The sequence below is a fragment of the Athene noctua genome, chromosome 23 (genome assembly GCF_965140245.1).
Source record: "Athene noctua chromosome 23, bAthNoc1.hap1.1, whole genome shotgun sequence".
NCBI classification, from domain to species: Eukaryota; Metazoa; Chordata; class Aves; order Strigiformes; family Strigidae; genus Athene; species Athene noctua.
In genome coordinates this window covers 8,508,979-8,514,978 of record NC_134059.1, presented here as the reverse complement: position 1 = coordinate 8,514,978, position 6,000 = coordinate 8,508,979, and positions in this window count along the sequence as shown.

Here is a 6,000-nt window from a genome sequence, read left to right as displayed (position 1 = left end):
ATATTCCAGCACGCTCCCAGGCCACCTGCCAGCCCCCCCACCATTCCGGGAAGCGCATTGGACCCGGCTGTACCCCGGGGGGGCCGGGTAAGGCTTTGCTGCCCCGAAGGGCACAGGCAGGCAGCTGGGGGCCAGCACTGACCGCTCAGCCTGGACCTGAACCCGGCCACGCGAAGACATTTAAACCCTTTAAACCAGAACCGCCTCACCTGTCCCCGAGCCCCGAGCCGTCCCCAGCAACACCGGGGCATCCCCCCGCTCCAGGCTGACAGCAGGGAGGGTTTCAGCTCAGGGATGTTTTGTAGGAGAGCTGGGTGGGTTTGTGGCAGGTGACACACTGCCAGGACAGGGACACGGCAGTGCCACAGCTTGTCAAGGTCCTTTCCACAGCTGGCAAGACTCTCCCACATGGAAAAAAAAATCCATTTTTAACCTGTGGCCAGTACTGGTGAGACAAAGCCGAGCAAGGGCAAGGGGAGGAAGAGCCTCTTGCCTTCCCCCTGGCAGCAGATACTCCCCATGCCTTAGCAGTGATCTTTGCCAGTGAAGTTACAGGTGATTTAGAAACCAGGAGACAAAAATAAATCACCCACTCCTCTTTTTTTTTTTTTTTTTTTTTTAAAGTAGGAGCTACAGTCGTTGCAAAAAGTGATGAGATTGTTCTCCTGTGAACATCTCCTCATTACATTGCAACTCAGGCACCAAGGCACCTTTTGGGATGGCTGCAAATTATATAAAAGCCCAGCCTGAGTCACACCAATTAATCTCTGCATCAGCAGCACCACTCACTGCTTTTCCTGCCGCTTCTGCACGTGGTTTTCTCATCAACCAGCTCAGCCTGTTCCCATAGAAACCAAGCAGCACATCACTGGAGTCACGGCTTCTGGGGTTTTTTAAGTTATCATCAGACCTTTATTCTACCCCCAGGAAAGCCACGCGGACAGCTGGGACTGGGGACGGCCACTCCGCCTGGCTCCAGCAGAAAACGGGGCTCAGCTGCGAGAGCGCCCGTGCGCGGCGCCTGGGGAGCTCGGGGGGCTGCAGGAACCTCCCTGTCAATATTTGCATCTCATGAATCTACTCCAGCTGCAGCTTCATCTTCTGCATCTGCCGCCCGCAAGCATTCGTCTCTTCCCTGGGCGGCGTGTGGGAAGTTTTCCCGGCCCCGAGGCTCCCTCGCCCTTGGCGGGAGGAGGCACCTGCCCCTCGCCAGGCCCTTCACACAGGGAGATGGAGCTTAAGGCCCCCAGTCTGGGTGCACGTCCCAGGGGAGGAACAGAAGTGGTTAAAGATGCTTCTGGAGCAAACGCTTGCCTAGGGCTGGGGTGCAGAGACCCAGGGGCTCCCGCTGCAAGGACCCGGGCAAAGGTGCCGCGGGGTCCCGCTCTGCTGGGGAGAGCGGCACGGAGAGAGCGAGTCTCAGCTGCAGCTGGTGGGAAACCTCGGATGTGTTGCCTGCAGTATTGTTTTTCTATCAAAAGCTGCTAATGTAAATATTTACTGGCAACTATTCCCATCCTATTAGTGACAGGGCTTTGTGCAGACTGTGTTTCTTAAGGAAATGTTTTCAAAATCGGCTTGATATATTTAAATCATCTTCATGTATTCATTTAATTTGCCTCTTTTTTTTTTTTTCAGGAGTGAAACTCCTGCACATATGGCTATGCTTATGCAACTAGTTGATTAGATTTTACATTTCCATGTGTAATTTATGGTAAATTGCCCAAAGACTCTTTAAAACACCCCCCCCCTCCCCTCCTTTAAATATGTCCTGAATAATCTCTTCCATGCATTTTGTATAGAACAAAAATACTGTGATTCTGTATTCTAAAGGGACACCTACTGATAAGAACGTGTTGCATTTGTAGTAGTTTAAATGCAGGATATAGAAAATGTCTATCTTGCTGGGATTTTTAAAGCCCCACCAAAATGTATGTCAAGGAATCAGTCAGTTCTGAGTCAAAGTACAAGAATTGCTTTAATAAATCTAAATAGATGTGTCAGGCTCTAAGTGAATCGCACATTAAATGAAATCTGATTCTTCATCGAATGTATTGATTATTGTCATTAAGAGCATATTTGTTACGCTTTCTGAGCAGGGGGCTGCTGGAAATCAGAGCAGCAGCCAGCAGCGTTGAGCGCGCAGGCGGCCGCGGGCTCCGGAGGGGCGACCCGTGTGTCCCCGGGAGCCCCGGCAACGCCTCAGACCTCCGTCCCACACCGGAGAGGCCTCGGCCCCCACGTGTCTCCATCGTACATCCCTTAAGCGGGCACGAAGCACGGGAGGGATGTATTCCGTGTGCACCCCTGCGAAGCAGCGCGGCTGTCTCCATGGGCACCCTCCCGGCTGCGGAGCGCCCGGGGCGAGGGCGTGAGCTCGGCCCAGGCTGGGAACGGCTCCGCCTGGGCTCTGGACACGAGGCCAGTCCTGCTCCGGCCCGAGTCACCCAGCCCTGGCCCGGCGCAGCCTCGGGTCATCGCTCGTGCGCGGGGGACGATGGCGAAAGTCCAACAGTTGAACGCTGCGCTCGGGTTCGGTAAATCAGCTTTGCTGGGGAACGCACTCGGCTGCTGGCGGCGCGGAGCAGGACGAGGGGTTTAGCCCCATGTCGTGGGTGCCCGGAGCAGCACGCGGTGGGGGGAGCAGGGGTGCTCCCAGCACCGAGAGCATCCGGCACTGGCGGGGCCAACCACGGTACAGGGACGCCTGCTTTTCCTTCACACATTTCACTTTCATTTGCCCTTAGGTTTTCTTCATCCCTGTTAGGCAGTTTGGGACAGGTATTCCATAAATGTATTTTCTCCCCAAAAAGCTGTTTTCCAAGTGTGGGTTTGATGTACAATAAGCTGTTCCAATGTCTGATTTATAAGGCATATGAAGTTTCTGACTGAAAAAAAATATGATTAATTTCTCAGGTGTCTCACTGATTTATTGACCATGTGGCAATTTATAAGTCATGTCAGCAACTTCATAAGTAACACAATTAATTCTGAAGTTATCCCGGAGTTACCCAAGTCCTGTGTCACTGATGAATACGTGATGGGTCTGAGTTATAGGCTGGCTCTGAACTATGACTGACTCTGAAATAAGTCACAAAGCTGAGTCATAAATCACAAGAGATGGATCTGGGTACACCGCTGAGCTGCGAGCGTGTTGTTGGATCACACACCCCGATTTACCGGCTGGCGAGGTGGCGTCTGCATTATCTCATGCTCATGAGTAAATGCCGGGTGTAAATCTGGGACGGTGCTGCCGTCGGGGCAAGGAGCCAGCGGGCCCTGGCGGCCCCTCGCGCTGTCCGCGCTGCCCAGGAAAGGGCAAATGGCTCAACAGCCACCGGAGAGAGGGGTAATGCCTGACAGGGCAAGAGGCTGCTGCCCGAAGGCAGGTTCCTCCATCGCTGGAGCGTCTCCAGCACGGATCGAGCCAGGGTGAAGGTGCCCGAACGCTGCCCTGGCCCAGCTGGTCCGTCCCCCGCACCCCCAGAGCCCCCGGGGTTGGATTCACCGTCACTATCAGAGATGCTGCGTCAGCCCCGCCGGCAGCGGGCGGGCAGGGGCACCGTGACGGGCACGGCGCTGCCGAGGGACCGTGCTGGGGTGGGACGGGGACACCGCCGGCGGGTCCAAAGGGAGGGATGCGAAGGGACGGTGACACCGAGGATGGACACTGCTACTCGCCAGCAGAGGTGGCTGCTCGCCCTCGCCCCCATCCCTCCCGCTTGCCCTTTTGGAGTGGAAGGAGGTCATCTTCGGTCTTTCAACTTGCCTGTTGTTTACAGGAACCAACCCCAGGCAGCTCCGGGCCCTGAGGGTAGAGCCCACCTCTACAGCAGGGCGGCTGCTCCCAGGGAATCGGCCGGGACACCCAATGCGCCGAGCTTACGACTTTCACTGGCACTTGGCGTTTGCCCGAGCGAGAGGGGGCGGCTGGCCGTGTCCTCGGCCATCGCCAGCGGGTGACATCCACGTCTGCCACCGGCGTGTCCATCCGCTCTCCTGCAGCAGCGTGTGTGGGCCCGGTGAGAGCAGCAGCGCAGCCGCGCTGGCCCCGCCACTCGTCTCAATGACACCGATCAGCAGGCAGGCACACGGAGGGGGTGCACCCTCCCACCAGCCTGGCCCCGCACCTCGCTTGCACCCACAGGCACACGTTGGCCCCTCGCCGTGCCCTGCAGGTGCCGAGGCGTTTGCCGCCGTCCTGCTCGTGGCCGCAGTCGGGGCGAGCGCAGAGTCCGAGTGACTGCGGCCGAGCCGCGGGTCTCTCCCTCCTCGCTCTTCCTGGGGCACCGACTCGCGCAAGCCTGGCTGGCACCGGCAGATATCATAGGCTATTAATTAAGATGTCATTTACAGGCCCACTGGGTGACCTTAATTAAACTGTAAAATGGCAAACACTAATAAGAAAGATGATATCCCTGTGGGTGGTGGATCAAGTACATTAACCTCCCCGTGAGGAAGCTTTCCTTCATCTGACGGGAACAGAGATCTCCCCGCTTGCTGCAGGGGCCGAGCCCCGGTGTCACGCTCGGTGGCAGCGGCTCCCCTGCCCACGGGACACCGTCCTCCTGCACCCGCGGCACGGCCACGGCTCCTCCTGAGTGTGACGGGACGGATAACTCCTGCAGACCTCACGCTGGCAAAGGGACGGTCCTTGGGCCTTTCCTCAGAGCATCAGGCACCTCGCTGAGGCACCACCAGATGCGTTTCCCTTCTCCTTCCGGGGATCCTCTCCCCTCTCTGTTGCGCTGGCGTTTGCCACGGACGGGGACGGAGATCACCAGAAACTGCACCGGAGCTTTTCTGTTTGTTTTCCTTCCTGTGCATAATTCAGATGCTGTTACACTAAACACTCATTTCATATTCCCGGGAGGTGAGGGAGATGTCATGGGAGACACATTTACATTTGTAAACTGCAATCAAAACTAATTAAAACCAAGGCAAATACTGATTAATAGAAGAGGGAACCTGATGCCAAGTCCCATGGCCCCACCCCAAATAACAGCAGCTTATTTTTTAAGCGGCGGATTTGCTTGTTCTCTTTCATTCCCAACATCTGGTGGCACATCGCCGGGTCCCGGCTCGGCGGCAGCCTGGCAGCTGTGCTGCCTTTGGGAGTGATGCGGGGGGGACGATCCGACAGCCGGGGCTTGTGCTGCCTGAAACGCAACTTTTCTGTCAAAACCTCACCGTGGGGACGAGATGAGGTAAGCTCCATCCCTGCTCCCGTTTTGCGCTAGGCCACTGGTTTTGGTTTATTTCATTGAAGCTGAATTTATTCCTGCAAAGCAGTTAAAATATTCATCTCTAGTCTCACCTCCCTTAAGGCTCCCGGCTCCCCGCGCTGCCCCTAATCGCCGACTCCGGGCAGAGCGGGGTGTCAGCTCTCCCGGAGAGGCCTCGCCTGGAGCAGGCGCTGACGGAAGGAGTCGGAGGTGCAAGCAGCTCACACCAGAGCCAGCTGCCTCACGAGCACGTTGTCACCAACCCCGTGACGAGCACAAGCAGCAAGAAAAACCCTTCGCACATGGACTGGGTGAGAAAACGCCCAGCACGTAGCTTGCTAAACATGTAAATGGAGCACTGAGCGGAACCAGATGGAAATGGCTCTAAGCGGAGCAGGAAGCCAGTTTGTTTAAAAAGCAAATTATTGATTAATGTGCAGAGAAAACAAGCAGAACTGCTGGATGGGGTACGAGTGATGGACATTTTTAGGAATATAGATTTGAAAGTGGTAACTGTGGCATCAACCACCAGCCCTGTCCTGGAAGAAACGGACCCACCTGCCCAAGCATCTGCCAGCACAGGGGCACCAACGGGGGGGGCCTGTCCCCCGGCCCTGCCCTCCCCCCTGAGCCTGGGACCCAGCGAGCAGCCCCCAGGGCAGGAGGGGCCGAACGCGGGACGTGGGCAGGGGAGCGCAGCGGGGAGAGGCTGCAGGCAGGGTCCTCGGGGCTGCCCTCCCCGTCCCAGGCTGCCCCCGCAGACCCTCGGCTCCGT